This window comes from Ovis aries, chromosome 26 (genome assembly GCF_016772045.2).
Source record: "Ovis aries strain OAR_USU_Benz2616 breed Rambouillet chromosome 26, ARS-UI_Ramb_v3.0, whole genome shotgun sequence".
In the NCBI taxonomy this organism is placed as follows: Eukaryota; Metazoa; Chordata; class Mammalia; order Artiodactyla; family Bovidae; genus Ovis; species Ovis aries.
In genome coordinates, this window is record NC_056079.1 from 38454512 (window position 1) to 38466911 (window position 12400).

Sequence of the window (12400 nt, forward strand, 5' to 3'; positions counted from 1 at the left end):
TAGTAAGACAGCATGCGTCCCCAGGAGCCTAAGGGCAAGAGTAATTACCGCTCCTGCAGTTTATGCAGATTCTTTTTTAAGTGACAATTTGCTTTCCCCTTCATTGAGAGAAATTGTTACCAGTTACTGAGAAATGTAGCCCTTATTCTAAAGAGATGCAATCAGCAGATACCTGAGTCTGAGAGGAAATGAGTTCATAAAATAGTTCTCTGGCCTAACAAAAGGCGCCAGATATTGAAAGGCTATATTTTAGAAGATTGGGCTATTACACAAATGCCACTATCATTCTTCACTTCCCATTTTGTGTCCAGCATTGCCCTGGACGTCTCACTGTATCATGGATCCTGCCACTGCCAAAGGCTTGGGAGAGAGAGTCGTTTCCTGTTCTCTTGCTTTTAGATTGCTTTACACAAAGTCTCCAAAATAGAAGAAACAATTCAGATTTGAGGACTTTGTAAGAAGGAAAATCTGTAACCTTCTGATATTACTTATAGGTCAATTATATACTAACAATAAAAACTACAGGTAACACATCTAGTTTCATGTTTAGCAAATAATAAATACTTAATAAATTTTGGTGATTGTTGATTTTCTCTATCATTAAGGTGCTGTGTGGTTTTACCTAGATTTTTTTTTCTCTCTCTTTTCACCCTCATAACAAACTTGCCAGATGAGTATCATTATCTTGACTTTACAAGGATTGAGAGTTAGGATCAGTTCAGTTCAGTTCAGTCGCTCAGTCATGTCCGACTCTTTGCGACCCCATGAATCTCAGCATGCCAGGCCTCCCTGTCCATCACCAAGTCCCAGAGTTCACTCAGACTCACGTCCTTCGAGTCAGTGATGCCATCCAGCCATCTCATCCTCTGTTGTCCCCTTCTCCTCCTGACCTGAATCCTCCCCAGCATCAAAGTCTTTTCCGATGAGTCAATTCTTCGCATGAGGTGGCCAAAGTACTGGAGTTTCAGCTTTAGCATCATTCCTTCCAAAGAAATCCCAGGGCTGATCTCCTTCAGAATGGACTGGTTGGACCTCCTTGCAGTTCAAGGGACTCTCAAGAGTCTTCTCCAACACCACAGTTCAAAAGCATCAATTCTTCAGTGCTCATCCTTCTTCACAGTCCAACTCTCACATCCATACATGACCACTGGAAAAACCACAGCCTTGACTAGATGGACCTTTGTTGGCAAAGTGATGTCTCTGCTTTTTAATATGCTATCTAGGTTGGTCTAGATAACTTTCAAGGAAGTACAGTTAACATGTTCAAAGTCACCTACTTAGTGAGCAGAAGTGGCTGGATCTGCATTCATCTCTGCATGATTCTGTAGACATTCTTGGACATTCTATGTTACCTTACTTTTTCTTTGTTTGTTTTTCTGAAGCTATTTCAATTATGAGCCTCTTCCATCATTCTGTCTAATATCAATAATATAAGGTGATTCTTTTTTCATCTTTTTCATCTGAACCTAGTCTAACTTCTGTCTGTCACCCTCTTCATATCTCTGTGAAGCCACTAGTCACTGCTTTGGAAAGATCTTTGGGGTCCTGTGACTTGGAACCCCAAGATTGAGTTTCTGTCTTTTGGCCAAGAGCTTCCTCAAAGGGGGTATGAGGCTTGCCTCTCATGGCTTTTGGTCCTGCCCAGAATCCCTGTCTCATGCAACACTGGGGGCCTGTGGATGTCTAACTTCCATTCACAATGCTGACCTAAGCATCTTTGGAAATGAGTTGAGTTTGCAAAACTAACGGCAAAAGGAATTGCATGTAAGACCTGTACCCTTGTTGCTAAAGGTGTTTCCTGTGGGGGTGCAGGTTAATTCTGGTACTGCCGTGCACATTGGAATGGAAGAATTCATTAAATGGATGGCAGGTGATGAGAGCCAAGTTTTCTCATTGTTGGAGTGGGAGGTTCCAGATAAGATAGGAAAGGAAGCCAGAATGAGCCACAGAAAGCAATGAATTAGAACTGGAGACAACAGTATGAACTCGATCAGTGTTGTATAGATATAGATGTTTATCTATAGGAATATTCATAGTTTTCTGTATATACATGAATTAATAGAAACACATCCTGTTTTTCTCTACTAGCTGAGAGGGCCTCAAATAAATGACACTCCAATAGCAACACACACACCTAGACCCCAGATCTTGGTTTCTAATACCATTCTTCAATTTTTAGAAAAAACAAAAACAGTTACTTGGAACAATGACTGATTCTACAACTGGAAGAGGAAATATACAGGATGAACCTTATCATCTTGTAGCACCAGAAAGTAAGAAAGCAATCCAAGAAAAAAAGAAAGAAAGAGAACGAAAAAGGACACACCCCCTACACATAGTGATGGGAAAATGGTGCAGGGAAATAGGAGCCAATGAAAACTGTTCCCAATCGCCATGAAAACTTGAGCACCCACTCAATCAATCAATATCAGATTTTAACTCAAAGTATAAAGTAAAGATGTGGTTGGTGGCTTAGTCACTAAGTTGTGTCTGACTCTCATGACCCCATGGACTGTAACCCACCAGGCTCCTCCGTCCATGGGATTCTCCAGGCAAGAATGCTGGAGTGGTTGCCATTTCCTTCTCCAGAGGATCTTCCTGACCCAGGGATTGAACCCATTTCTCCTTTGCAGGCAGATTCTTAACCGCTGAGCCACCAGGGAATCCCAAAATAAATATGCATGATTCTGCATTGGCATAAATAAGGTATTGCATAGACTGGTGGTGGGGGAGAATTGACAAACCCCCCACACAGAAGGATTCCAAATATTTTATGCAGATCTATATCGTCACAGAACTGGAGCATAAACCCTCACCCCTTGGATATAGGTTTCACATAGTGAATTTGTTTCAAAATGCACAGCATGGGAAGAGTAAATAAGAGAACTTTACAGTGAAAAAACCTAAAGAACACTAACTCATCCAGGCATTCAAGGCCAACATTAGTGGTTACAAATCACGTCACAGTATGTACACTTGACAGAATGGGGTGAAAATAGCCTTCATTTCTCTGGCCTTCTTTCTAATAACCCATAAGCCCAGTATCATCACGATCAAAACCGTAGACAAATTTAGATAGTGGGGCATCCTACAAAATACTTGACCGCTGCTCCTTGAAACTCTCAGGATCATCTAAACAGTCTGAGAAATAACAAATAACCACAGCCAAGAGGTGCCTAAAGGAACATAATATCAATGTCCTGTGGGACCCTGGAGGAGAAAACGGCCATGGTGCGAGAATGAGAAAACAGAAAAGCAACAGAGAAAGACAAACAACAACAACAACAAACCAGGGAATTTAAAGAACTATGAGCTTCAAGGCTCTGATGCTGGGAGGGACTGGGGGCAGGAGGAGAAGGGGACGACCGAGGATGAGATGGCTGGATGGCATCACGGACTCGATGGACGTGAGTCTGAGTGAACTCTGAGCGTTGGTGATGGACAGGGAGACCTGGCATGCGGCGATTCATGGGGTCACAAAGAGTCGGACAGGACTGAGCGACTGAACTGAACTGAGCTTCAGTGAATAATGTATTACTATTGGTTCATTATTTGCAACAAATGTGTCGTACTATTCTAAGATGCTGATAATAGGGGACACCAATGTGAGGTCAATGAAAACACTGTGCTGTCTTAATTTTTCTGAAAATCTAGCCCAGTTCTTCCAGACTGACTGCTATTTTTTTTCAGCTGTATGATGAATGAAGTCTGGATAAATAAATAAATAACATGAATGAATAAAATAACATGTAACATGACCAATAGAGTTGATGTGTTATGTTGCATAATTGAAATGTTAAAGAGAGTAAATATTTTCCCATTAAATAGTACATATTATATATACTTTTATATATTATACACATATAGAATGGAAGTATGATGTATGCTTCAAATACGTTACAATTTTACTGGCCAATTATGTCTCGAAAAAGCTGAAAAAAATAGTACGATGAGAACTAAAAATATGTACATAAATAAACCAATTCTAAAAAATAATGTTCATTAAAATATGCAAAAGAAAAAAAGACTATCTCCCATCTTTCCACTCATGGTGTCGTAGAGCTCTTGGTCCCATCCCTTCCTGGCCCCGCCATGTTTCAGGATACAGTTAGACAGACGTCCAAGAATTTGGTTTGAAGTGTCCCGGGGAGAGTGGGTTATTTTCCACCAGTTGCATAACCGAAGTGCGGCAATGGCAGGAGGGAGAGAGCACTCAGATCGGAAAGCCACCAGATTTCAGTGTTGGAGCATCTCGGACAAGATGCCTGTGAGCTACTGGGAGCACCTGGGGCAGAGGAAGCTGAGCTGCCGTCACCTTTGCAGGCAGATGGCTTTTTTGTTGTCGGAATAACCACACGCGTTCTTCATTCTCATTGAAAGAGGGGTGGATAAGAGGATGGATTGCTCCAGATCTTTTCAAATCTTTATTAGCTGAATTTCTGATGAGCACACACATTATGCCTAATGAGGTCCCAAGGAGCAGCTGCAAATACAGCTCAGTTTAACATTCTGCTCCCGCGGTGCTTCCCATGGGGAGATGGGCCGGGGGCCAGTGTGAGGAACTCCGCCCATGGCAAAGGTCATGAGGAAGGAGGCTTGGCATACGCAAAGGCGTGATCAAGCCTCAGGAAACCCCTGTTCCTGAGCATCTACCCCAAAACCAGAGTCTGTTTTATGCTCTCACCTACACCTCTGACTTTACGGGGGGCTCTCCCCCATAACCGTTTCTCTCGGAGATGCAGCTCCAAGGCAATAAAAATTCTTGGGCGTGACAAGAGTGTTTCAGCTTACGGACTCCTCTGAAGGTTATCTAGCCCGCCTGTATAGGTTCGTCCAGCCACATGTGATTGTTTACAGCCTCCAAATCTGAGAGGCACGAGATGTTTTAGACTTACTAAAGGCAAATTATTTTGGGGAGTTAGAAATTATTAGTATAATGGGTTGGTTAGGAATTATATTGGTGAAGGGTTTCTTCATTTGTTGGGTCAATAATTGCTGCTAATTCCCTGCTCTGGGTGGGACAAGGATGTGTCAGGTCAAACCTCTCTGCTGACAGACCAGCTTGTGTGACAGGATTATCCATACTCCTGCCACTACGCACATGATTGTTTACTACCTCTTAACCATAAACAGCACAGAGAGTTTTGGAGCATTTTGAAAATCTTAATTAGCATAGGACTTTTTCTTCTTGTTGAGTCAATGATTGCCGCCAGGCCTCCATATCCTTAGGCACCTGGGAATATATTAATCAATGTATTTGGAATATAGAAAAGGAAATATAGTAGTTTTTGATGTTAGCAATACTAGACTTTTTGAGTTAATGGATTTTCTCTTTTGTAGTAGATCACTGTGCTTTGTTATAAATCACTGTGTCCTTGCTATGTAAGAATATAACTTTATCATATCTTAAGACTAAACAGATCTTAAGGGGAGCATTGGTGAAAGGATTTTCATTTGTTGGGCTGATGTTTGCTGCTAAATCTCCATGTTCCCTACCCTTATGATGAACATAACTAGTATATAGGAAGAAATAAGTATTAACCTTTAAGCATATAGGAGAAATAAGTATTAACCTTTAAGATTAATCTCGTTAACCTTGGGTTAAATAAATTCCTTTCTTGATTGTAACTCACTACACCCTCACCCTATAGGAATGTAACTTTATTTGGAGGGTGGTGCCTGGTTTAAGAAAGAACACCCTTGGAAGAAATAAGTTTTTTGGTTTTCAGAAAGAAAGGATCACAAAATGTCAGCAGGTCTCACTCATGGCCAGAAGATGATGTACCTTTTTATACATTTATGTGAAGCACCTGATTTTGATAAAGGTCAGGACTGCTGACCCCCGTGTGACTCTGTATTCATCCCTATGTGTAACAAAAGGTATATAAGCTAACCCAAAAATAAAGACATCGGATCAGTTTCCGGAAAGACTGATTCCCCCATGTCGTTCTTTCTTGCTCCCGTTTTTCTGGCTGAATTCCCATTTGGAGCATGGATGCTATTCCACGTAATCCAAGTTATTCAGCCTCCTTTTCTCCACTAATCTTCCTACTACACTATCCATTTCTAATCTCTCTATATCTGTGATTAAATATGTATTTTTCCAAAGACGCCGACTCCGTCCCCCCACCTTCGAATCACCCTGGATCCACCGGGGCTGGACCCCGGCAGAGATGGGTGGGGGGACAGGCAGTCATGGAGACGGCCTGGGCGCCTCGTCCTGGATGCAGTTTGTGTCAGGAAATGAGATGAGTGACCATTCAGCACAGGGATTAAAATGACTCTCAGGGTTTATGCTTCTTCGTGTCACTTTCCATGTGCACCTCCGTTTGTGGAGTAAGTTGCTACACTTTCTCCTGCTCGCACTTAGAATCATAGATGCGGGCTACTGTGAGAGCGCTGAGGCCAGGGAAGCACTGCGGCTTGATCGGGGCTGTGTAATATAATAGTCACATGCGGTTTAGCACCTTGCCGTTCAAAGCGGAGTGTGTATCATCTGCAGAGCAGGAGCCCCAATACCACCTGCTAGAAATTCTGATAGAAAGGCAGAATTTTAATCCCCATCCCAGGCCCGCTGAATCAGAAATCTGCATTGGGACATCCCTGGTGGTCCAGTGGTTAAGACTCCATGCTCCCAATGCAGGGGACCCATGTTCAATCCCTGGTCAGGGAACTAGATTCCACATGCCAAGACAAAGATCCCGAGTGCTGCAAGTGAGACCTGTGGTAGTCAAAAAATAAAAAATAAAAAATAAAAAATAAATAAATCCACATTTTAACAAGCTACTCTGGGGATTCATATGCACATAAAGTGTAAGACAGCCATGTACTGGTTCAGAATCTGCAATTGTGGGGTAAAATTGTTTAGGTCACTGTTTTATATAGGATGTTTTGGGCTGCAAGTTGGAGCATCAAACAAAAATAACACAAATAAATGCGTCCTCATTGTTTTCCACAATATAAAGTCAGAAAATGGTGGTCCCGCAACTGATCTCGTCAATGACCAAAATTCTTTATCGGCCTTCGATTCCATCATTTTCAGTGTGTTTGCTTCCTCATTGCGAGAAAATGGCTGCTTCAGTTCACACAGCTGAGTCCAAAGACGAGTAATCGGATAGGGAGAGAGATGGAAGAGGGAGCCAGAAGACCAGTCCTTACACATTCACCGTATAGTCTGGTGGAAAATCTTTCTCAAACGTCATGGCATACACTTTTCCTTGGGTGTCCTTGGCCAAGGTTTGGTCACACGATCGTGCTCTAGCTGGGAAAGAAATTTAGAAACCTCACCAGGTTTTGGAGTGGGACCTGACTTCTGCCAATAAGGAAGACAAGAAGGAAACAGTTGTTGGGTGGGTGGACAGTGTCTGCCCCAACAATCCTGCCTTTAACTTATCCTGGGTATAGATAGTCCTAGAGTATCAGAGCTCTATTTCATCATTCCATTTTTTAATGGGAAAACTGGGGTCATGGAGGTTAAAAGGCTTTTCCATGATTAGACACTTTGTTAGGTTAAAGGATTAGATAGACGCCACCACAGGCTGCTTGACTCCTGGTTCACTATGATGGCAGACACGATCCTTTTGTAACCAATTGTCATTTACAACTTCCATCCTGTATTTTGCCTAGCTCTACTGGAAAGCTAAAATATCACTTTGATTTGTTGTAGCCACATGTAAAAGCTTAATATAATGTAGACAGAAGTCCTTGAGAAGAGTTTTCTTTTTGTCATACAAAGGCAAATCCTCCCAAGGAGAAGGCTTGTGATGCTTCCATTCTTTCTGACCTGGATGTGGATATGGTGCCTGAAGCAGCAACAGCTGTACTGAAACCACGTGGATAAAAGCCACATAGGAAACTTGGTGGAGTCGAAAAAAATAGAAGAAAACTGAATCCTTGATGAAATCATAAAATTATTAGCTTGGCTGTTCTGGCAACCATTGGACTTCTTTTTACATAAGAAAAAAACCCCTTAGTTATTTGTCATTGTTAATCAAATATGTGCTGACATGGTATAGAATGTAATCAAAATTGGTACGTGTGAATCCTGTTTTCTCAAGGGAAACTAAATTTTCTTTGCATCAGGACCATTTTTGTGCAGTAAGCACCTTCAGAGAAATTATCATACTGATTTTCTTCCACTTGCAAAACACACACAGGAGACGGAATGAAAGTATGAAGCAGGACTCTACCAGGAGGGTTTTGATATTGCTCTAGCAGTTACAGGAATTTTGTTTCTCTTTCTGAGGCCTTTCCTGTATCTGATATTTTTATCTTATTGGTTAACCTCTTACTCCATGCTGAAGCAATACAATGCCTCCATCTTCACAAAGACCGTTAGACGATGCTGTCTAAACCTCAGGAGTCTTGTCTACATGTGTTTCTCCCTTGAATTATGAAGAATGTGTCCTGTTTCTTGGAATATGTGAGACTCCCTTCTCTTTGCTCCTTTCAAGGAGTATTCTTTGTCAAAGAATGTGGTGATCATAAAGAACACCTTACCTTCTGATATTCTCTCCCCCCCCGAGATTATTCTCTCCCCCCCCACATTGATTCTCTTCCCCGCCCACCCACCCCCCACATTGTTCTTTATAGTCTGCAGAGAATGGGCCCAAGTATCATTTACTTCTAAATCTGAGTGAGCAGACAAAACTCCTTTCTAAAGAAGGTAGAAGTTAAGGTTCCTGAGGAATCAGTGCCTTTGTCCTGACTAGCAGAGGAAACAGGATCTGGGAGAGACTCGAACTCTTCTGCATAGCAGAGGGAGAAAAGCTCGGAGCTCCAAGAGCAGGTGGGAAGAAGGCAGGAAAAAGCCAGGACAGGAAAGGGAAAAGAGAGAGCAGCCAATGAGACTCGCCATGACATTATTCCTTTCTAGCAAACTGTACTTTCCAAAAATTAGCACAAAAATGTCTGTTCTCTCGCATGCTCTTTTAGAACCTCCCGAGACCCCCATTAAAAGGCAGTAGTCTATCTTTCCTCTTAAAACTGGTGGGACTGTGTAACTTCATTAACAAATAGAGCATAGTAAAAAGGAATAGTGGGTGACTGCCAAAGCCAGATTACGGGAGGTATTAATATTATTAGTATTGTCGAGCTCTCTCAGGACACTTGCATTGGAGCCTTCAATTGCTGTATAAGAAGCCTGGCTACCCTTAAGCACAAATGCTCAGACAGACCATGTAGAAAGACCGTTAAGGGAACTTCCCTGGCAGTCCAGTGGTTGAGATTTTGCGTTCTAATACAGGAGGGATGGGTTCAATCCCTGATCAGGGAGCTAATAGCCATCTCACATGCCTTGTGGCCCAAATCCAAAATGTTAAACAGAAGTAATGCTATAACAAATTCAATAAAGACTTTAAAAATGGTCTACACCCAAAAATCACCTAAATAAAATATGCTTCTTAACAAAAAGAAGAAAGACCCGTAAAATGATTTCTGCTACAGACATAAGGACATGCCCAGACCAGCCAGCTGGACTCCGTCTCTGGAGCAGTTACTCCCAGTCAAGCTCAGCTTAGATCAGTCAGCCCCCAGCCAATTTAAGATTCGCGAGAAATAAATAATAGTTCTTTTAAGCCAGTGAGTTCTGGGATGGTTTGTAGCATAGTAGTATCTAACCAATACATTCCTTCATTAAAAATGCACCCCTGTTTGGATGATACATATATAATCACGGTAGGTGAGGGACTTCCTTGCAAGGGTTTTCTCCCTGACTTTTCTGGTAGCATCTTCTGGTTACTTGGCATGGTGTCTTTTGGATATAGCTCAAAACGAAGCATAACATCGGTCACTTGGCTTACTGAATCATTTCTGCTTGCTCTCTGTCAGCTTTCAAGTCTGTGAAAGGGACAGCAAAATTTATGGAGGTGATGGCTGTATCTAATGAATTTTCAAAAGAAATTTCCCAGTAGGGTAATTATAAATGGAAGGGGCATTTTTATTTGAAAATCACCAGTATTGTACATGTCTAGGAGCATCTGCCTGACTACAGTGAGGCCAATCAACAGAGAACCGTCTCTTATCAGGCAGTCTTATTTGTGATCAGTTGTTATTTCCCTAATACATTGTTCATTGATTTAATGTTTACAGTGTGGGGAAAGCCAGCAGGGACCACACAGGTAGGTGGTTTCTCTTTCTGCCTAGCTTCTTCCTCTTCCTAGGAATTGTCTATCTTTTCTCTTACATACAAATGAAATATTTTGGGGAGGCAGAAAGGAACGCTGGGAAGGCAAGTCTTCATTACAGATGAATTCCAGATGTGACTCGATAGCGCCCCTTACTGGGCGGAGAAGAGTCAACAGCTTCCTTTCACTGTTTTGAGCTGTGTTGTGCTGATAGGCAGATTTCTCCCCCCAGCGTTTGATCCTAGTCATGGGGTACGTTCTCAGCTTCAGGGAACCGTTAACATTGCAGGTGAATCATGCACCATGCTTTCCTATGTTCTGATTGTTAGTGAACTTGAGTGGGTGAGGACTGTATTACTTATCCATTGTCAGTATTCACCATGGGCTTCCCAGGTGGCTCAGTGGTAAAGCACCCACCTGCCAGTGCAGGAGATGCAGGTTTGATCCCTGGGTCAGGAAGATCCTGTTGCAGGAGGAAGTGGCTCCCCACTCCAGTATTCTTGCCTGGGAAATCCCATGGCCAGAGAAGCCTGGTGGGCTACAGTCCATGGGGTTGAAAAAGAGTCAGACATGACTTAGCAACTAAACAACAACTAAACAACAATATTTGTCACACACACACACACACACACACACACACACACATTGCTGAGCACCGCTTAAACGCACATTACTGTCAGCATCTTAATAGGTGCATTGCCAAAGCACGAGTAGGAACATTTCCATAAAATCAAAGGATCAGAAGAAGCCCTCACAATGTTCCAGTTTCAATATTCCCTAAAGTGTGGTAGTTACCACTGTTGTTGCTGTTCATCTGCCAAGTTGTATCCAACTCTTTACAACCCCATGACCGCAGCATGCCAAGCTTACCACTGGGGCCACCCCAAATGCTCTCTGGTGACATATGAGATGTCACCACTGGAGTTGGCAAGCTGGACAAGGCATTAGTAAGTGAAGCCGTTCAGTCGTGTCCAACTTTTTGCAACCCTGTAGCCTACCAGGCTTCTCCGTCCATGGGATTCTCCAGGCAAGAATACTGGAGTGGATTGCCATTTCCTTCTTTAGGGGATTTTCCCAACCCAGGGATGGAACCCAGGTCTCCTGCATTGGAGGTAGACACTCCCTGAGCCACCAGGGAATGATACTAACTCATGTACTGAATGGTGTTCCCTTTTCAATACTATAGTATTGTTCTGATTATGTACAATAGAGAGTTTCAGGTTGATGCTAAAGTGTTTACCACTTTTCTAATGTTTTTAACTCGTTTCCACATAAAGACAGGACACACGGATATAGCTAGTGTGTAAGGTTATTGTTTAGTTTTCATCATATCTATTTCTACGGCTGCCTTCTATCTGTGGTAGGTAATGACAGTGGTTCCTTGCAAGTGTCACTTAGAAAGAACAACAGTCAAGCTGGTGGCAGGCAAGTGCCTGAGGACTGGAAAGCCTGACTCTCGTCCCGCACATGTGAGAGCTCCGCTGACCAGCCAGGAGGCTCAGTTCGCATGCCAACACATCCTACAGAGGAAACTTATGGTGATATTAGTCACGTACCTAACCATTTACACTCATGGCAAAGAACAAAGTTTGTCTATTTTTCAAATGATACACAATCCACATATGTTATTTTACTGGGGAGTCAGCATCATTGACAGGCAATAGTTTGGACTTTTAAACTCAGAATGGCCTGGGTTGGAATCCCAGCTCTTCTGGTGTATGACATGGATAAGCTGTTGTCCGCGGTTTAATTTCTCCTCCAGAATGTGATGAGAATGATGCTAACTTAACTTCACGGGGATGAAGCAAGATAATGTAAATGGATCCCTGTTGGTGGCCTGAGTGACCTCCTGAGCTGGCCCCTTGTAGTTTGTGGCTCTCTGGCCCTGGCGTGCACCTTCATTTGATTGGCTCCATGTTGATAGACTTAATCTTTTGATTGTATTAATGTGTACAAAGTCACATTTTTCACAGGAGACACTATCAGGGCGATCCGTTTCCGAGTAGGAAATCTACAGCAGGACCCTTCCCTGACTTGTACTTTACAGGTCTACTTCAATGGAGTCGGGACTGAATAGTGGTGGTGGGGCCCTTGTTCTGCAAAGTGTTTCTTGGCGTTTTATTAACCTTCTATATACCGAGTGCTGCAGATACATCACTTTATTTTCATGAGGCCTTACAAACTAGAAGAGAAAAGCTTGGCTGAGTGACATTAGGTACCGTGCCCGCATTCTCACAAGTAATAAATGGCAGATCCAAGTCTTATCTGCCCAAAAT